This window comes from Humulus lupulus, chromosome 8, assembly GCF_963169125.1.
Source record: "Humulus lupulus chromosome 8, drHumLupu1.1, whole genome shotgun sequence".
Lineage (NCBI taxonomy): Eukaryota > Viridiplantae > Streptophyta > Magnoliopsida > Rosales > Cannabaceae > Humulus > Humulus lupulus.
In genome coordinates this window covers 84,115,226-84,137,587 of record NC_084800.1, presented here as the reverse complement: position 1 = coordinate 84,137,587, position 22,362 = coordinate 84,115,226, and positions in this window count along the sequence as shown.

Genomic DNA, 22,362 nt, shown 5'->3' with positions numbered 1-22,362 from the left:
AAGTGCGATAAGTGTCAAAGATTTTCCAAAATTCCACGTGCAGCTCCAAACAACTTAAAGCAGATGCAGAGTCCATGGCCTTTCACAGTATGGGGCATAGACCTGATTGGCTCACTGCCAACTGGAAAAGGTGGAGTGAAGTACGCGATTGTAGCAGTCGACTACTTCACCAAATGGGCTTAAGCTGAACCACTCGCTACCATAACGACCAAGAAAGTTCTTGACTTTGTCATCAAAAACATTATTTGTCGATATGGTCTGCCTCGGAAGATTGTCTCAGACAACGAAACCCAGTTTGACAGTGACTTATTTGCAGACTTCTGCGAAAGACACGGAATTATTAAGAGCCTTTCTTCAGTCGCGCATCCGCAAGAAAATGGGCAAGTAGAAGCCGTGAATAAAACGCTCAAATCCACGTTGAAGAAAAGACTAGAAGACGCAAAAGGAGCATGGCCAGAACAACTGCCTGAAGTCATCTGGTCGTATAGAACTTCTCATCGAACGGCGACAGGTCATACTCCGTTTTCTTTAACATACGGGTATGAGGCCATGTTGCCCGTCGAGTTAGATCCGCCCGCGCATCGGCGAATTACATACGACCAGGACCAGAACAGCCAATTGATGATGGAGTCCCTAGACTCAATGGAAAAAAAATGAGAAAAAGCCCAACTCCGAGTAGCTGCGTACCAGCAAAAGGTCGCCCGGTACTTTAATTCAAAAGTAAAAGAAAGAAAATTCAACGTCGGAGATCTAGTGCTACGATGAATTTTCTTGAATACCCACGACCCCACTGCTGGAGTACTCGGACCAAACTGGGAAGGACCGTACCAGATCGAAGAAGTCCTTCACCCAAGCACCTACAAACTTGCACGCTTAAATGGAGATCTTGTTCCACGCTACTGGAATGGAGAACACATGCGCAAGTACTACCAATGAACAGTCCTTCTTAAAGGACTGGCTTGTATCAATTCTTACTTTTTACAAGTTTCAGAAAAGGGTTAGCCACGTTGTATGGCTAATCGCTTATAACTGTAAGATCTTTTTTTTAAAGATCACTCGTACAGACATGTTTAGTCCATTTTAATACGAGATTATAAGGGACTGTGCGCAGCCAGTCATTCTTGCCAACCTTTGTAAATTTATTTTTACAAGTATTTGTTCATTACGTGTGTTGTTTTGGTGTATTACAAGTGTTGAAATTCATAACGAGCAGAGTTCGAACAGGTCGTGGTCAAGGCAAGTGACCAAGGACCTAAAGCTCCTCGATCACTTGGGGGGCATATAAGGTACATCGATAGCAAAGCATAACATGTGGTATGTAAACACATGAACAAAATAAGTGAAAGCATGCTATGGTACTTAGAGTATTTTTCAAAATTTATGTTTTGTTAAATCAAACCAAAGTATTATGCTGAGTTCGGGCATGCAAACAAGTATTATAATAAAAGAAACATTATAATATCAATGAGGCAATCGTTTACACCGCGAGCATTAGTGCTCGAATGTAAATATGAAATTAAAAGGAAAAAGCCTTTACACCGCGAGCAGTACTGATCGGATGTAATTGTTCAAGTGCAAGTAAAAAAGCTGCCCTCGCAGGAATAAAAGATAAATTGTCTTTACAAGTAGGCCCGTGGGCCATAAAAATTGTGAAAGATAAAAATAAAGAAAAAAGAATTACTGGGGAGCAGGAGGGTCTTTTGGAGCAGGAGCACTCTTATCAGCTGGAGGATCAGCCTTAGCACCAGCAGCAGGGGTCTTGGCCTTAGCTCTCTCTTCTGCCTACAACCGAGTAGTGCACTGTGCCATCAGCGTCCTTTGCAGCTTCTCAGAGAGGTAGTCGATTTTGGCCCCTCGGTTGTGTTTCCAGAAATCATAGAAACTTAGGAAGATGGCTTCCTTATACTTCTTCAGATTTCTGGCCCCATCCTCCTCAAGCTCCTGATTGCGCTCTTCAAGCTCCTGAACGCGCCCCTCGAGTTCCTGTACCCATCCCTCGAGCCTCTTTGACTCCTCCCTATTGCCAGCTAGGTCAAGTTAGGCCTGCTTACACTCCTGGGTAACAAGTACAGCGCTCTCCCTCCAGGTCTTACGCTCTTCGTGGGCCTGCCTCAATGTCTCTTGGGATTCCTGAAGCTCCAGGGTGAGAGTGCACTGGTCCTCGCACAATTGCTCGTTCAGCTTGGCCAGCTCCTTGTTCTCCACAAACAGCTTGTTGTTATCCTCGAGCAACTTGGCATTAGCAGCCTCAAGCGCTTCCTTGGCCTGTGCCAGCTTGGAGTCGTAATTCTTTTCTCGAGAGACAACGCCCCAGCACGACGCCAGCCAACAGTCAAAGACAGCATCGCCTGAAGAAACAATGAGAAAAGTCAGGAAAAGAAGTATAATATAAACCAAGAAATAGAAAAAGATGACTTACGCTAGCTAGCTCATTCAGCCCCTTGTTGACGACCTGGTCGGCGTCCATAGTGACGGTGTCATTGATGGCGACCTAGGTGCGTTTGTGCTTCGAGAGCCGATATATTCTCTCCCTGGCCATGCCAACTATGTTGCTGGGCAGGGAGCCTTCAAACAAATGGTCCAAGGTCTCTTTGTCTGCAGCCTTTGAGGAAGGCCGGGGATTGACAGGCGCGGGAGTCTGCTGCTCGGAGGCAAGTGGATGTGGTAGGTCCTCCTTGGAAGGAGCGTCGGCAGGAGCATCATCTGTTCGGGCCTTCTTCGAAGGGGTCTTGCTACTTTCTCCTTGAGCCCTTTTACTGTCCTTCTTCAGGACAGAAGAGTCAGCAACAGCTTGATAATGCTCGAAGAAGTCCTCGGAGTCCATGCCTGTACAAAGAGTAACAGTTCAAACAATGAGATTAAAGGGTCGTGGAAAAATAGAGATTAGAGTAGAAGGATAACAAAAGTAAGGTACCCGAGCTACACCTACTGGTCGTAACATTATCTACTGAACTACCTAATTCCTGGAAGAAATCTGAATTTAAAGAAGGGGTGTTCCTAAAATTGCCATCCCCATCAAATAGGTGGAGGGGAATTGGCAAGCTATTTAAAAATGAGAATGGTGTACCGTTTACATCCGATGAGTCGTTAGACTGTCAATCAGCTCCTGGAAAAATTTCTCAGCTGATTTCAAGAGGGCATTCCGAGCCTCCCAGGCTGCCCGCGTCCAGGCCGACTCTCTGGCTAACGTGAGGCAACAGCCCGGCGAAACTCTGAAGGCATACCTGAGCAGATTTGTGAACGTCGCTGCTCGGGCCAGAGACGCGGATGATAGCTCCAAGCTCATGGCCATGAGAACTGGAATCCTCGTCGGAGGGGATCTCTGGAAAGATATATAGAGAAAGGGAGTCAACCCGGTTAACGAATTCCTCAACAGGGCCCAGGAATGGATCAACTTGGAGGAAGCCGAAGCCTCAGCTGTAGGAACCAGCCAGGTCCCTGATCAGCCCGCTGGAGTGGGGACGGAGGTCGTGGCAGCGACCCAAAACGTCACACAGAACAACTAGCTCGGTGGAGGCAAAAGAAAGGGGAATGGTGAAGGTAGCCAGCACGGCCAAAAGAAGAATAAGTCCATAGACAAGTTCAAGCCCATCTACGCGACTTATACAGAGCTCACCCAGTCTAGGGAAAACATCTTCCTAGCTAACTCTACTCGCCTCCCCTGGAAGAGGCCGAAGCCGTTGAAGCACCAAAAGGGGAAGAGAGACGCCTCCAAGTTTTGCCGTTTTCACAACGATGTTGGCCACAATACTGATGATTGTAGGCATCTGAAAGATGAGATCGAGACTCTCATCCAAGCCAGCCCCTTGGCTCAGTATGCGCGGAACAGGGTTCCAGCAAGTCGACCTGCTCCAGAAGTCCCGGTCGGTCAGCCCGGGTCTCGGGTAGATCAGGACATCCCTCCTCCCGTGATAGGAGGGGAGATATCCACCATCTCTGGAGGTCCGCATGTGGCTGGCACGAGCAGGGGTGCCCAGAAGAGGTACGTGAACGAACTTAAGGCGCACAATGGAGAAGAGTTCATCCCGGAGCAGCGCCTACCAAAGCAATAGCTGTTGGAGAAGCAACCGATCATTTTTACAGAAGATGATGTGGGCCATGTCCAGTTCCCGCACAATGACCCTCTGGTCGTAGCAGTTCAGCTCGCTAATCGGAGGGTTAGGAGGGTGCTGATCGACAATGGGAGCTCGGTGAACCTCCTATTCCGGTCCACTTTAGAAAAGATGGGTTTGACTGTTGCCGAGCTGAAGGCGACCTCCATGATGTTGTATGGTTTTTCGGGAGAAGGATCGGCGGCCATAGGGACGATCGAGCTGGTGATCACCCTGGGAGAAGGACCTCGAACAGTCTCAAATCTCCTCGAGTTCGTGGTCATCGACTGCTCCGCTGCATACAACGCAATTTTGGGACGACCTATGCTCATAGCTTTTGAGGCCGTCACTTCCATCTGCCACCTCGCGATGAAATTCCCTACTTCCACAGGAATATGCACTGTCCGTGGTGATCAGCTCGCTGCCAGGGAATGCTACAGCATTTCCATGAAGGGAAAATCGAAACCCGGGCAGCTGGCAATGGCCATCCAAAGTGGTGAAGAGGAATCTCGGGACCTCTTGGCTGGTCCTGAGATTGAAAAACCTCAAAGCGCCGAAGGGGAAAATGTCATCTTAAGTGAGGATATTGACCCCCGAATTGGCGAGGACAGATCCGAGCTCCAAGCTATTGAGGAACTCGAGGAAGTAAACATTGATCCGCAGAACCCATCACGGATGGTCAAGCTCGGAAAAAACCTCTGCAGCGAGAGGAAGGTGGAGCTGATCAGATTTCTACGGGATAACCTAGATGTGTTTGCGTGGTCACACGAGGACATGGTGGGAATCAGCCCGAGTGTCATCCTGCACACACTTCATCTGGATAAAAGCGTTCCTGCGAAGTCCCAGAAGCAGAGACACCTAGGAACAACCCGGGCTGAAGCCTTGGAGGAAGAGGTAGCCCGGCTCAAAAAATGCGGCTTTATCCGTGAGGCCAGGTTTCCAATCTGGGTCGCCAACTCCGTGCTGGTCCCGAAGCCCAACGGGAAATGGCGGACTTGCATCGACTTCTCCAACCTGAATAAAGCATACCCCAAGGATTGTTTTCCATTGCCAAGGATTGACCAGTTGGTGGATGCCACGGCGGAGCACGAGCTCATGTCCTTTATTGACGCGTGCTCAGGCTACAATTAGATCGCCATGAATCCGACGAACCAGGAGCACACCAGTTTCATGACCCCGACTAACGTTTATTGTTACAAGGTCATGCCCTTCGGGTTGAAGAACGTCGGAGCTACGTATCAAAGGTTGGTGAATAGAATGTTCGCAGACCAGATCGGAAAAAACATGGAAGTGTACGTTGATGACATGCTAGTCAAGTCAAAGACTGCCAATAACCATGTTTCTGACCTAGAGGAATGCTTCAAGATACTACGGGAGTATGGCATGAGGCTAAATCCACAGAAGTGCACTTTTGGAGTCGCATCGGGAAAATTCCTGGGTTTCATCGTCAATACCCGAGGAATCGAGGCAAACCCCGACAAGATCAGATCACTGCTTGAGCTTCCCTCACCCAGGTCGCGCAAAGATGTCCAAGGCCTAACAGGAAGAGTGACAGCCCTCAATCGATTTATTTCCAAGTCCACCGATAAGTGTTTGCCGTTCTACAACAAATAAGAAGTTCGAGTGGACAGAAGAGTGCGAAAGCGCTTTCCTCGACCTGAAAGCACATCTGGGCGAGCCACCCGTACTATCTAAACCAAAAGCAGGAGAGCCTCTTTTTCTCTACCTGGCTGTCACGGAGGATGCAGCCAGTGCCGTATTGGTCCGGGAAGAAGACCGGATTCAGAGGCCAGTCTACTACATCAGCAAAAGACTTCTCGGAGCTGAATCCCGATACCCATTGATGGAGAAATTGGCGTTCTGCCTAATCACGGCCTCGCGAAAGCTCAGGCCGTACTTCCAGTCCCATTCAGTACACGTCATGACTGATCAGCCTTTAAGGCAGGTTTTGCAAAAACCTGAAGCATCGGGACATTTGTTAAAGTGGGCAATCGAACTCAGCCAGTTCGAGATTCTGTACACTCCGCGAACTGCTATAAAGAGTCAGGCCCTGGCCGATTTTGTAGCCGAATGCACAGGATTCCTGGAGGATCCTGCAGAAGACTCACCCCAGGTCGCCTCGACCCAGGCATCGTGGAGGATATTTGTGGATGGTTCATCCAACGAGAACGGCTCCGGAGCTGGAATCATTTCGATATCCCCTGAAGGGCATAGATTCCACTCGGCCGAATACGAAGCTTTGCTGGCCGGGCTGAGGATAGCCCAGGAGCTGAGGGCGACCTCCGTCCAGGGCTTCAGTGACTCCCAGCTCGTGGTAAACCAGGTTCTGGGCGAATATCAAGCACGGGGACCCAAGATGGCTGCCTATCTGGCAAAGGTAAAGGTTGAGCTGTCCGCGTTCGAGCGAGGCTCGATCGAGCATATACCTCTGGAGCAGAACGCTAACGCAGACGCTCTCGCCAAGCTCGCCATCTCTGGGGAGACGGAGACCTTGGGGTTAGTGCCGGTAGAATTCTTGGAGAAACCAAGTATAGAGGAATCCAAGGCGGAGGTCGAGATGATCGACGCCACGCCGACCTGGATGACTCCCATCCTTGAGTATCTCGCCGAGGGAAAGCTACCTGAAGGGCGTAATGACGTGCGGCGAGTTCTGTATCAAGCTCCTAGGTACACTATAGTAGATGGGGTGTTATACCGACGTGGGCACTCCCTACCTCTCCTGCGATGTGTTCTTCCAGGCGAAGCAAAGACCATCATGCAAGAGGTGCATGAGGGTTTTTGCGGAGATCACACTAGGGGGAAAAGCTTGGCCTTAAAGGTCCTGAGGCAAGGCTATTACTGGCCAACTCTGTCCAAGGACTCAATCTCATACGTGAAGAAGTGTGACAAGTGCCAGTGATTCACCACAGTTGCCCGAGCTCCCCCAGTCGAGCTGAAGATGATCTCTTCCCCATGGCCGTTTGCAGTTTGGGGCATCGACTTGGTTGGTGCCCTCCCTACTGGAAAAGGCGGGGTCCGTTATGCCGTGGTGGCCATCGAATACTTTACGAAGTGGGCTGAGGCAGAACCTTTGGCAACGATTACTTCCAAAAAAGTCCTTGACTTCGTGGTTAAGAACATTATCTGTTGATTCGGGCTGCCCAAGAAGATTGTTTCCGACAATGGAACTCAGCTCGACAGCGACCTGTTCACCAAGTTTTGTGAGAGGTACGGAATTGTGAAAAGTTTTTCCTCCGTGGCCTATCCTCAGGCGAATGGCCAGGTCAAGGCTGTCAACAAGACTCTCAAGGCGAGCCTCAAGAAGAGACTAGATGAAGCGAAGGGGGTCTGGCCGGAACAGCTCCCCCAGGTCCTATGGGCATACCGGACCTCGCATCGGACTCCCACGGATCGTACTCCTTTTTGCTTGGCCTTTAGGAGTGAGGCAGTCCTCCCCGTGGAAATTAAGGTGCTTTCGCATAGGGTCCAGTCATACGACCAGGATCGCAACCACGAGCTTCTTTGCACTTCCTTAGACTTGATTGATGAAAGACGAGAAGATTCACAACTCCAGCTCGCCCATTATCAGCAGAAGATTACTCGCTATTTCAACTCAAAAGTCAAAAATCGCGCCTTTAACGTTGGCGACCTGGTCCTCAGGAGAGTTTTCTTGGCCAGTAGAGACCCCAAAGATGGAGTCTTGGGACCGAACTGGGAAGGACCATATCAAGTCATCGAGGTTATTAAGGAGGGAACTTAAAAGTTAGCTCGCCTTGATGGAGGGGTAGTCCCACGGACTTGGAATGCCATCCATTTGAAGAGATATTATCAATGATTCACTTGTAAGGCCTAAAAGGCCATTTTTTATGTATTAAGCAATGAGAATCAACTTTTTGTTTATATTTGTACATGTTTTCAAGTGTAATATAAAAGTAACCACGAAAGACCCTTTCCCAGTTACTTGGAGGGCATATGGTACCTGGATATAACCAGGTCTCCTTAATGACTTAGAAGTTGATTCATACCGATTGATCGTTGTTTTTCTTAAAAAACGCGAGATATTGGTAAGGATTAACGCGAACTAAGTCCTATCCTGGATATAACCAGGTCAGAAAACTTAGAAGTTGATTTAAGTCTATTGATCGTTGTTCTTCTTAAAGAGCTCGAGATATAGATAAAAATTGACACGAACTAAGTTTTCAAATTAAGTTCCTGGATATAACCAGGTCATAAAACTTAGAAGTTGATTTAAATCTATTGATCGTTGTTCTTCTTAAAGAGCTCGAGATATTGATAAAAATTGACACGAACTAAGTTTTCAAATTAAGTTCCTGGATATAACCAGGTCACAAAACTTAGAAGTTGATTTAAATCTATTGATCGTTGTTCTTCTTAAAGAACTCGAGATATTGATAAAAATTGACACGAACTAAGTTTTCAAATTAAGTTCCTGAATATAACCAGGTCATAAAACTTAGAAGTTGATTTAAGTCTATTGATCGTTATTCTTCCTAAAGAGCTCGAGATATTGATAAAAATTGACACGAACTAAGTTTTCAAATTAAGTTCCTGGATATAACTAGGTCACAAAACTTAGAAGTAGATTTAAATCTATTGATCGTTGTTCTTCTTAAAGAGCTCGAGATATTGATAAAAATTGACACAAACTAAGTTTCCAAATTAAGTTCCTCGATATAACCAGGTCATAAAACTTAGATGTTGATTTAAATCTATTGATCGTTGTTCTTCTTAAAGAGCTCGAGATATTGATAAAGATTAACGCGAACTAAGTTTTTCAAAATAGTAACTAAAATGCGTAGAGGCAAAGGGCAGTAAATCAATTAAAAATAAAATTGATAGTTAAATTGTCTCGAGGTGTAAGCACCTCATGCAGAAGTTACACAGAAAAATTTAAAAATATTCAAGAAAAGGGCACAAAGAGGAAGACCCTAAGCTCCGCCAGTTGGCCCCTTGGCGGTCGCCGTCTCGCCCTGCTCAGCTGCGCCGGAGCCTTCCCCAGCCTCGGAGGGCGCTTCTTTATCGAGGCGAGCTTTGAACTTCTCCAGCAAGGGCTCCCAGACGGCCGCTGCCAGGAAGGAGAAGTTGGCGTCCTGGTTATAGGCCCAGCAATGGTAGAACATGTCTTCCATGGCGGCGTTTGAAGTTGCCCGCTCGGCCGCCAGGGCGGCCTTGGCCTCCGCCTTCGCGGTATCTAGGTCTGCCTGCGTGGTGGCGAGGGAGGTCTCGAGCTCTTGAAGCTTAGGGCGAGTCTCTTTCAGCTCGGCCTACGCGACCGCTAGAGCGTCCGTGGGCGCCTGCAAGGAGGTCTGGTGGCTAGCCACCACCGCCTGGTGCTCGCTCCTCATCTCCTCCAGCTAAGCCTTGGTTCTGGCGATGCTCCGGTGAAGGGCAACGGCGCCCTGCGAAAATGGAGAGACACATGCCTTAGAAGAAAAAGAAAGATAAGGGAAAAACAGGGAAGGTATGATAGTCAAAAACCATAACAGGTTGAGTTTAGCTTACCGTTAGGGCCATTCCCAGTGAAGACTCCATCACGCCTACCGGGCTCCTGGTCTCGATGGCCCTGAGCTCCTTCTCGTTGAACTTGTATATGTGGCTGACGGCATAGTTCGCCGACTCATACACCGTTCCCCGAAAGGCCTCGGGAATCTTCTCCAGGTCCTGGGGGTCGACTGGGATTCGCACCTCGGAGGTTGAAACTGCCAAGGTCCCAGGCTCCGCCCCTGTGTCCCGGACGAGGGCCGGAGCTCGCGGAGGGGGTGGGGGCATGTTGCTCCCCCCAGCAGTAGGAGGATCAGTTCCCACGACCTAAACGGCGGGGGGCTGCTCTTTCTCCTTTGCAGGAGACTTGGTCGGGGTCCCGGCGGTTTTCTTGAAAGTCCGGGGCTTCTTCATTCTGGGCCCAGAGGCCCCGGCTGAGGGATTTCCCCCGGCGAACGCAGCTCGCAAACTCCCGTCGAGCTGAGACATCTCTTTTGTCAAAACAAAGACATGGTTAGTACCAGAGTTAACAGCCATTCAAAAACAAAAGCAAGGAGAAATTCAAGTATATATATATACTAAAAGGGATCCTACCCTCCGAGCTAGAAGAAGAACCTATGGTTACGACCATCGGCCCCGGATCTCCTGCGAGAGAATCTAAGTCGATTATTTCCCTAGCTGGCGCAAGTTCTGGATCCGACTCTGGTTCCGGGCTAGATTCCTCTACATATTACCTAAGCCCCGGAGCTACAGCACCCCTCCGGAGTGTTGGCCATGACCGAAGGTTGGTCCCATGCTCCTCAAATAAGATCGACCTAAAGGCTAGGGTGTTATCTACGACTACGGTACCCCTAGGTCGGCTATCTTGGTAATCCAACACGAGCTGGTCGACACAGTGGAGCAGGGTTTTATCCAGGTCCGGATCACTTCGGTGACGTTGGGCGAGCTGTATGGGATTGAATCTAGCTAGCCGGGGGTCGGTAATGGCCCTATCTAAATTCCTAAACCTGTAAGGGTTACCTTGGCCAGAAGGACCCGCGGCTGCTCCGGACTGGATCCTCTCCACGTCTGTTCTTTGGGCGACCTCCAGCGCCCGTTTCCTGTTCCTCACGAGGGGAACCTCGTCCTCCTCATCTTCATTCCCCGCGACCTCCTCCACGATGATAGGTCTAGTATCGTGAGCTGGGGGAATCGCCCGGGACCTTCTTAGGTTCAGAGTCTGATTTGGGAAGATCAGCTTGCAGGCCACCATCGTCTCGTCTGTCACGAGCACGCGGTAATCCTTTTCACTGGGGGGCAAGCCCGCCAGTCTTTCGTATTGGGCCCCGAGGGTCACAGATTTCTTTGTCCTCGCGAAGATAGCTGCAGAATTAACCTTAGTCAGAAAAGGATACAGGAGGAGCTAAACGATACTTAACTTACGAGCTAAGGTTGAAAAGCACTTACGAGGACGATTGAAGTAGTGGAGCTCGTAGTTTCGGAACCCCGTCGACATAAAGAATTGATCTTTCAAGTCGTTGGGGTGGCTGGGCAGCTCGATGACCGCTGCCGTATTAGGGAACTGGGTTAGGTAATAAAACCCGTCGCCTCGCCCCCGCTGGTCCGGGCTGGCCTTGAGGCAGAAAAAGTACAAAATATCTGCAGGAGTGGGGACCTCCCACTTCTGTTTCAAGAATAAATAGCTCAACCCCGCCAACAGCCAATAAGAGTTGGGGGGGGAGCTGGAATGGGGCCAACTTCACGTAATTGAGGAAGTCAGCAAAATACTGATCCAATGGGAGGAAGGCCCCCGCCTTAAAATGCTCGTCGCTCCAAGCCGAGAATGCCTCGTCAAGCGGCGCGCAGCTCCGCTCGCCCTCTGCGGGAGGTCGGGCAATCACTTATGCTCTCCCCAGCCCAATGTTATGGGAGAGGAATATTTTGTTGACCTTCGCCTGGTCGATAATCTTTGAGACGATCCTCTCTGCCTCAAAGAACGCGTCAGGAGCCACCTCGAGCTCCTATTCCACCGCTGGCCCAAAGTTGGGGATTGGAGATTCGGCCATCACCGCCTTTCCTTTGTCTTGCTGGGAGGCCGAGCTGCCCGCGGTCCTTTTTGGGGCATTCTTCTTCGGTGCCATCTGGTCGCCTAGCGAACAAAAGAAAAGATTTCAGAAAAGGCGACCTAAGCAAGAGGAAGAATCAAGTGTTCTTTGCACGAGCTGAGGTAAGCCCAGCCCGTGGAGAGTGAGACCACGCGGTTCTATGAACACTCGCCTGTGCTCCCAACAGATCCCCGATTACTCAGAATTCGTGTGTCAGGAGGGTCAAGTTAAAATTTTGCCTTGGAGGGAAAGTTCCAATAGGCAGAAAAGGCAAAACCGCCTGTGAAGCGTGTCCCCTAAGCTACCCGGTTTTGCACCCAAAATACTGGATATGTTGAACTAATATCCGAAAAATCCTACCCAGAAATTTTCCCCGGAAAATACATCTTGTAAACCATGCTCCTAAATGGCTTCCTACTACAAACAATACCCTAACCTAAAAGGCTTTCACCCTTCATTCCCACAAAACCCAGCAAACCTTTACATGCGGCTACAGTAAATATTTACCTAAGCTACAGTGAAAATAATTTCAAAACATGCATAGTCAGGAGACTAACAGAATGTTTGGCTGGGAAGTGGATGAAGGAATCGCCTGGGTTGGAACGTCGTCGGAGTAGTTGGCTTCAAGGCTTCAAAGGAGTCCTTGCACCTGAGTTTCTGGAATGCCGAAGGTAGTAACTGGAAAGAGGAAAATGGGGGATTTTTGGGAGCAAGAAGAAGATAAGATTTTGGAAAATTTCGACTGAACGGATGGCCCATGCGTAAGGTGGCCACCCCTTTTTATATGCGTGAAGGGTCACGTGAAGAGGGCCGTTGGATTGCCCTGATGTGGGATCCAAGGCCCTCCACTCGAAAGATGAAACGACGGCTGGGCATAGGCTAGGCCATTTAATGCGGTTCTCGGAAGACGTACCGTCACCAACCACGATGTTCCATGTATTCGGCGCCTGCGTAGAATGTGGAATATGAAGATTTCTTGGGGAAGCCTAAAAGACCCTACTGTGGCCCTACACGACATCGTGTACCACGAGCAGAGGCTTGGGGGCAGATGTACGCCCTGATTTTCCCACGGGCTGATTAGCAAGCTGAGATACGGCCTAATCATGACTACCACGTGGACATCCCCAAGGCCGGAGCTACCATCGTAAGGTCCTACCTCCTTAGCTCGAGGTAACCTAAGGGTTTGCCAAGATTGCTCAAGGACTGGGTCTGGACTCCGAAGGCAGCAGGTCGAGGTAAGCATCCAGCTCGGGGTATGAGCTGGAGTTGGAGGCTGAGACCTTTTATAAAGTCAATCACGCAAGATAAACGTACATATATCAAACATCTCGTGTCTGATATACCCCTGACTTCTCGGACACGCAGCAGGAACGTGCGTATTCAGACACCCACGATTGGGTTGGGCTGTGCGGCCCATTATCCCCTTACCTATTGATTTGACCACACTTATGTGTCAGGTTTAGGAATTAATCATGAATGTCACAGGGTTGACATGATAGGTAAGAAGGTCACGGGATGACTTTCTTACCAACTCCCAGGTGCCTTCTCCTATAAATATGGAAACCTTGGGAGTTAATGGGGGTTGGATTCTATATTGTAAGAAATACCCTGTAATCAAACATCCAGGATATAGCAATAATACTGACTAGTGGAGTAGAAGGATTTTAACCTTTGAACCACTTAAAAAATGTATTTTGAGTCACCATTTCACTTTCTAAGATCATTTATCTGTTTCGGTTCAACCTGAGCACTAATCCCTTTCTCTTCTTTTTTTTAATTACCTGTTGGCGAAGAACCGCGTCGACAAGATTAAATAAAATTAACATTAACATTAACATTATGCAACTAAACTTTAATAAAAATAAACATTAATTAAATAATTTAAGTAATAATTAAATCCTAAAGTAATTAAATAAATTTTAAACAAATCTTAGAAATTTTGTGTAAATTAATAAAACTATTCAATAAAGCATAAGTAAAATATGTAATTTAATAAATACTGAATTAATATGTAAAAAATAATATTTGTTAGTTCTGATTAAATAAAATTAATAAATATATTATTAGAAAACCAATTTTAAACATAATTTTAATCATTATTAAAATTAAAATTAATATTTGAAGTTAGAAAAAAATATGTCAAATTTAAATAATTTTAATAATATTTACACTCAAATATATTATAGTTAGATATCATAAAACAACATAATTAACTTCAAAGAGTATAAGACATTATAAAAACAATATTTAATTTTATTTGTTTTTTCTTTGGTAATAAGAAATTATTACCAAAGATATGATAGTGTGTTATTATCGCCTAGTGATTTTTTATTTTTTTAGTGTTCATCACAAGAAGCCTTAGACCCGTTCAGAGAGGGTGAGTCATTGAAGACTCTTAAATTTTCCTCTCTCTGAATTAGGACACACACACAACTTGATTGTAAGTTTGATGATTAGTGTTCCGTGCAGTGCTACATTCATACAATGTCGATCGACAAGAGCTGGATTAATTTGACAGATCGATTATCCGATGAGTATGAGGCTGGTGTGATGGATTTTCTCCAAAGAGCTCGGCAATGCGTTGACTCAAGGGGATTGGTGAAATGTCCGTGTAGGAGGTGTGTCAATGTTGAATTTCAGACGATTGATGTATTAGAAAATCATCTCTCTGTAAATGGTTTTCTACGAAAATATACCAATTGGCATTGGCATGGAGAGGATGAAATAATACCAATGAGGAAAGTGATAGATCAAAATGATGAAGATGAAATGATGGATATTCTCAATGATGTTATGCAAAATGACAATGACGAATATGAAGAGAATGAGCGCGATCAAGAGATACCTACAACAAACTACAGGGGTGGGTAACATTATAACGATTTGTTTGCTGAGATCGAAGCTCCATTATTCCCCGGGTGTCAAAATTACACATCATTGAATTTCCTAGTGAAGTTAATGCATTTCAAAGTGTTGGGCAAAATTCCCAACAAAATATTTGATGGAATGCTAGAGTTGTTACATGATGCATTTCCAGCCCCAAATAAGCTTCCAAAATCGCATTATGCAGCGAAAGGTTGTTGCGGAAACTTAGATTGGGCTACGAGTCAATCCATGTCTGCAAGCATGATTGCGCACTGTTTTGGAAAGAACATGCTGGAAAAAGCAAATGTCCTATTTGTGGGGAGGATCGATGGGTGGACAAGAACACCAAGGGCAAGAAAGTGCCTCATAAAGTGATGCGTTATTTTCCTTTAACCCCTAGGTTAATGCGAAAATATGCATCGATAAATTTAATTTTATAGTGATTATTAAGTGGTAATTTTATAATATGTTGAAGTAATTATTTTTAACAATAATTAATTTTATATAGTTATTTTTAACCGATAAATGTAATTTTAATATCGATTAATTTGACAGATATGGCTGATGTTATTGCTCGATCTCACGGGGGTGATGGTGGAGGATGCGATCCTCCACGTGGACCGTCAGATATCCCAGCGGATTGTGAACGAGGTAATACTTTACACATTGATATACTCCTTAAATTTTAACAATTAATCCATATTAATTTTAAAATATTGAATTTGCATACAATAGCGCCTCCAACACAAACGTGGACGCCATAAAGGATTGAACACGCGGGAAAAAAAGAAACAGTTGGGGCGTCCTCTCCCTCTCGAGTGGGATGTGCGGGGGAGAACATATAAAGAGATTGGAGATTACAGCTCAAATTTCTCAAGAGAGCTCGGATTACTTGTTCGATAGTACACAAATCCGGACTGTCCTCAATGGTCAAAAGTACCAAATGCCTCGAAACAAAGAATACTTGCACATCTGGAGGTAAATTGTTTATGTATTTTTATGTTAATTCTCATTTTATGTTATATATCATATTTACTAATAAATGTTTGTAAATTAGGATGATTTGTTTGATATTGGGCGTACTAGATATGGACAAGGGCACATGCCTGGGATCTTGAGAGGCATTGATACTTCGTGTGCTAAAAAGTATTCTGACTGGAAGTACGATATTAAAGAGCATTTAACGATTAATGGGCCACAAAATCGTTATGGTGGTTGCACGGATACGCAGTGGCAAAAAGCCATTGAATTTTTCCAATGCCTAGAAATTACGGTATTAATTTCTTGCTAAACTTAACTATCTTAATTAAATATATTACTAACGATAACTTTTTGCAGAAACGTTCTATGGTCAACAAGGAAAATAGGAAGAAACTGAAAGAGCTTAGCTATGGAGGTTCTCAGTCAATCCCAGCACTGCACTATAAAAAAGTTAGTTAATTAATTATTTTTTAGTTTGTTTTCCTTATTTACGTTTAATTATTAATTTTATAAAAATATATGTACGTGATAGCGCAATTTAGAGACTGGGCAACTTGAGCCCATCCCGAATAGCTGGATGGATACTCACCATAAATCAGGCACAGGGTGGGTGACAGAGACAGCCAAAAATACTTGGGTACATTAAGTTTTTTTAAACATTTTTCAAAATTTTAATTGTTTGTTTACAATACATAATTACATTATACATTGTATCATAGGAGGAATTGCGTGCATATCGTGACACACAGCAGACACAACTGATACTGAGAGTTTCACACCAGTTTCGAGTGCGCTTGAAGATGAAGACATATCTTTGGTACAAACTGTCTTCGAAAAACGACGGGGCCACCAGAAAGGATATGGACGTATCCTTAACATAAGGGACCGAACTCCATTTACTATTGATCCTCCACAAACTAGAGATGAAGAGATGTCTGAGATGAGAGAGCGTATTCGGCAATTAGAGGAGCACATTCGGTCTCAATGTATCACCCTGGGATCTCAATGTGCCCCACCACCACCTGATGATCCCGATGTTGGAGCACCGAGTCAGTAGGACTTATGTGTGAATTTTATTACTATGGATTATTACATTTTCATGTTTAGGACAAGTCTTTATTTTGATTCAGTAAATGTACTCTTATGTTTTGATTTATATGTTAAATATAAGTGTTTTAATTTGATTCTATTGTTTTATATTTAATTCAATTTAAATAAATAAGTGAATAAACATTACAAATATATAAAAAAAATTATTGGTTAATTCTATACCGAGGACATTGTCCTCGGTATAGCCCATCAATATGAAAAATTTGGGTTGGGTGTCCCGAGGACATTGGTCAATCTCTGCCGACAACATGTTCTCGGTACAACTTATACTGACCACATCTTGTATGTCGTCAGTAGAAGTTTACCTCTACCGACGCGGCTGTACCGAGGACGTATCCCCGAGAACAAGTTCTCGATGGAAGCTATACCGAGAACATTCAGGCTTATGCCGACGACATTTGTTCTCGGTATAAGCCTTATTTTTTGTAGTGATATATCCCTCTGTTCTTCTCCGTGAAGAATATGGAAAACAAAGAACTTCTAACCAAGAAACCAGCAACAAAACTGTTAGAGAGAAAAATAACAAAAACAAAGAAACTCTTTGTAACAATGGAATGGTTAGCTCTACCCTCAAAGCCCAAAACTAAGCAGTATAAAGGCAGGCAAAGATCCTAACATAAAAGACCATTAACAAACTAAACATAATTAGTTAAGACCTAACTAAACAAACTGGTCCAACGTGGCAAGTGAAACCACGAATATCTCAAGATGCAACCAAAGCACAACCCAAATGCATCAGGGATCATAATTTGCCAAATAAAAATGCATGCATTAAAACATAGTTATAACATATATGAACTTACTTAACCTTGATTCAACCACGTACGTAGTGTTTACGTCCAAGTGTGTAGTGTTAGTGTCAAGCTCTCTTCGAGACAGAGCAAATCTCCAAGGCAATCAAATTGCTATTTCATTCAACATAACCCAGTATTTTCAACAACCAAATAATATATACTCTCTAGCCAAATACAAATTAACTGAAATTAGTTACATGACCTCACATACTCTCAACTTCCCAGCCTCATCACGTACTCCCTCATCCAGCGAGGCTTTGCACGCTCCCTTTTGGCACACGCTCGGTTCTCCCATGCTCTGCTGCTACTCGGGTCTCCTGCCTCTGCGTTGTGCGCCTCTTCAGCGGACACAACTTCTTCAGCATCCTGGGCCGAACCATTTTCCCAGCTTCTCATATGTTCTTGCACTCCTTTGGGCTCTAACGTGATTGGGCCAACCTCTTGGGCTTCACTAACACTACTTCCCTCCCCGAAACAAACCTTGTCCGCAAGGTTGGGCAGCTTGTACATCTGAACGAACGTGTCGAAATCTTCCCAAGTGGCATATTCAGGCGAGCTTATAGACCACTGAACCAGTACTTGCCGAGTAGGCTTGTTATTCCTCAGGTGAATCCGAGTAGCGATAATGGCCAATGGAACCATAACAGGTTTGTTGGCAATGTTAAATTCTGGCAGCGGGTAACAAGTTAGTGGCTGGCTGCCATGGTATGGTTTCAGTAAAGAAACATGGAAAGTGGGATGAATGCGACTCCCTTGAGGAAGCTTCAGTGTGTAAGCGACTGGACCCGCACGAGCTAGGACCTCAAAGGGGCCAAAGTAACGACGACATAACTTGGAATTGAGACGGTGGGCCACAGTAGTTTTCCTGTAAGGCTGGAGTTTGACCAGCACCAACTCGCCGACCCGGAATTCAATATCGCAGCGCTTTTTATTGGCCTGTTGTTGCATCCTCTGTTGTGCCTGCTGTAAGTTGTGCTTCAAATGGTGAAGAATCTCATCCCACGTCAGTAAATCAGCTTCCACGGTCTGAATAGTAGTAGCACCACGAGTGTACGCTGGTATGGACGGAGGAGTACGACCATAAACTGCCTGGAAAGGGGTCATGCCAATAGCGGAGTGATGGCTGGTGTTGTAATGGTATTCCGCCCATGATAAGAATTTGCTCCACTGTTTAGGATGCTCGGCTATAAAGGCACGCAAATATTGCTCAAGATAACGATTGGTGACCTCGGTTTGACCATCCGTTTGCGGGTGGTAAGAAGAGCTCATCTTCAATGTCGTGCCCATCAATTCAAACAATTTCTTCCAAAAAGCACTAGTGAATATTGGGTCTCTGTCTGAGACAATAGTTCGAGGCATACCATGAAGGCGAATCACCATGTTGGAAAAAAGATCAGCTACTTTAGTCGCGAAATAATGGTTCGGGAGCGCTCCAAAATGGGCATACTTTGTGAACCTATCCACAACCACCAAGATATTGGTCACTCCATGTGAATTAGGCAATCCCACAATAAAGTCCATAGCCAAGTCTTCCCACACTCGCTCGGGAATCTCTAATGGTTGAAGCAACTCGTAAGGTGCGATTGGCGAATATTTGATCGTTTGATAGACCAAACATGCCAATACAAACTGGCGCACATCCTTGCGCATACCCTACCAAAAAAAATTAGAACTCAGCCTGAGATAAGTGCGGTGTGCCCCTGCGTGTCCCGCCGAAGGAGAAGCATGAAAATCTTGCAGCAATGGTTGCTTTAAGTTGAAGTGTGGCTGATGTACAATTTCTGGTGGTAATATAACAGCCCCTCTCTAACCGTGTATTGAGTAGCATCTAATTGCCCTTGCTGTAATTGCTCATGGAATTGGCGAAGATCCCGACAAGTGATGTTCTCTTGGTGCAATTCTTATAGAAAATCAAATCGCCCAACACTAATGGCTAAGTGCAAGGATGAGAGTGACCCTTCATGCTGCCTGGAAAGAGCATCAGCCACACAATTATATTTTCCTGCCTTGTATTCTATAGAAAATTGGAAACCCAACAACTTTCGGATGAATTGTTATTGCTCCGGCGTTTGTATAACCTGTGTAAGCAGCTCACGGAGGCTTTTATGGTCCGTTCGGATGATGAAATGTCACCCCAACAAGTATTGATGCCACTTCGAAACTGCTTCGACAATGGCCCTCATTTCACGGATATAGGCTGAAGCACCCGCAAAGCGAGGGCCCAATTTCTTGCTGAAATAGGCTAAGGGATGCCCGTCCTACATAAGTACCCCGCCTATGCCGACATTGGATGCATCCGTTTCCAAAATAAATACTTTGGAAAAATCTGGCAGCTTAAGAACGACGGTGTCAGTCATAGCCTACTTGAACTGGGTGAATGTCATGGCTGCTAGTGTAGTCCAAACAAAGTTGTCTCGCTTTAGTAACTCAGTAAGTGGCGCTGAAATAGTGGCATAGTGAGCCACAAAACGACGATAATACCCCGTAAGGCCGAGAAAACCCCTCAACTGTTTAAGAGTGCGTGGAATCGACCAATTGACCATGGCTGCTACCTTCGAAGGATCAGCCTGTACTCCGTTGGAGGAAACTAAATGGCCCAAATACTCAATAGTCTACTGAAAAAATTGGCACTTGCTGAGTTTAGCAAAGAAGGTGTGTTCCCTAAGCAACTGCACTACTTGTTTTAAATGAGTAACATGCTCCTCCTCATTGTTGCTGTATATGAGAATGTCATCGAAGAAAACGATGACGAAATGACGCAAAAATGGGCGAAAAACCTGGTTCATAGCCGCCTGAAATGTGGATGTGGCGTTAGTGAGTCCGAATGGCATGACCACAAATTCATAGTGGCCCTCGTGAGTACGGAAAGCTGTCTTGTGAACATCGCGTCTATCCATACGAATTTGATGATAGCCAGCCCTCAAATCCAACTTAGAAAACACCTCAGCGCTGACCAATTCGTCTAGCAACTCATCAATAGTCGGAATAGGAAAACGATCTTTGACTGTAATTCCGTTAAGAGCTCTATAATCCACGCAAAATCGCCACGTGCCATCCTTCTTCTTAACAAGCAAAACTGGAGATGAGTATGGGCTGGTACTTTGTCGGATAAATCCCATTTCCATCATTTCTTGCACCAACTTCTCAATGACGTCCTTCTGAAAATGCGGGTACCGATAAGGCCTTACGTTCACAGGAGGGGAACCCGGTTGTAAGAAGATGCGATGGTCCACACTTCGGTAAGGAGGCAGCTCCTTGGGTTCAGTAAAAATGTCGGCATATTGAGTGAGAATACCCTTGCCCGGTGCTGGAAAATGTGCCTCTAAATCAGGTAAGGCAGCCACGGCCGTGCCTTGGTCTTCCAAAACAGCAGACAAACAGTACAACATCTTCACGTCCCCTTCTTGCAATATGCATTAAATTGAGCGTAAGAGAGCTGATGTGTCGAAACATCAGTCGATCCTTTTAACTTCACCACACTACCTTTCCATGAAAACTCCATAGTGAGTTCTTTATGATCATGAATACATGGACCTAAAGTCTGCAACCATTGCATTCCGAGAACCACCTCTAGACCAGAAATCGGTAACACATAAAGATCCACAACAAACTTGTGTCCCTGCAAAACTAGTTTGACTCCTTTACAAATCTTCGAACACAAAAGGAAATGCCCATTACCCATATAGACTTTGAATCGCTTGGTCTCCTCCGAAAACAGTTGTAGTTGATGAACCAAGGCCTCTTGGATAAAATTGTTGTTGCTGCCCGTATCTACTAGCACCTCCAAGGACTCTTTGCCGTGTTTGGCAATAATACGAAAAATTCTGGGGTTCATCGAATTCGAAAGTGAATTGAGACTCACTTCCTCTTCTGCGGTGTCGAAGTCTTGTCCGTCTAATTCAGTTCCTATCGCAAGCTCATCCTCTTGAACACACATAATTAGCATCCTATTCTTGCACTTATGACCATAACTGAATTTCTCATCACAAGTATAACAGAGGCCTTTCTCGCGACAGTCTTTCATTTCAGCGGGAGTCAATTTTTTTATAGGAAGAGGGGCGATACCTGCCTGAGTTATTGGTGGCTGATTTGTAACGGTGGGAGCAGTGTAACCATGTTTAGAAGCAGTAAAGGCAGCTGGCGGAGTGAATGGGGTAGCCGTCACGGCCCTTATCGACCAACCCGAGCGGTGGCCCTCCGATTTCTGTCGACTTACTAAATCCTCATTCCGATCCTCAAATAACTGAGCCTTTGCCATAGCGTTCGCCAAATCGATCGGTTTGGCCAGCAACAATTCCCATCGAATGTCCGACTTGAGTCCCCATATAAAAAAATTCAAGAACATAGAATCGACCACACCCGAAATGCACGGCATGAGGGATTCGAATTCCGCCCGGAACTGAGAAACACGACCCGTCTGAGTGAGCTTCGAAATCCTGCCCAGAGGATCATCATAGATTGAGGCCCCAAATCGTAGTTGCAATGTCGAAATGAATGAGTCCCAGTCTGTAATGGAGCCTCCCTTTTCCATCCATTGGAACCAAGTTGACGGAGCTCCATCCAAGTGAAAGGCGACTACAGCAAGTCGCGTAACTGGGGCAACTCTATGCAGATCAAAAAATTTGTTGATATTGTAAATCCAATCATCAACATTCTGACCATCAAAACGTGGAACCTTAACCCGCAAAGTTTTGATAATCGAATTCAATTCACAGGAGTCGGAATCAGCATCAAATTGCCTTCCCTTCTCACGCGACACCTGCTCACGAATGGCACTTGCCTCCCCACCCATGCTCGGCGACGATGGTGATGACAGTTGAGCCAAACGCTCATCCAGCAAAGACTTGAGATGCTCCAGTTGGGACTCAGAACGTTGTTCCCATTTGAGGTCCAAAGCCTGCAAAAGTGCTGCAATCTCTTCGTTCTTCATAATGAAGGAGGAAGAAAGCAATGAAA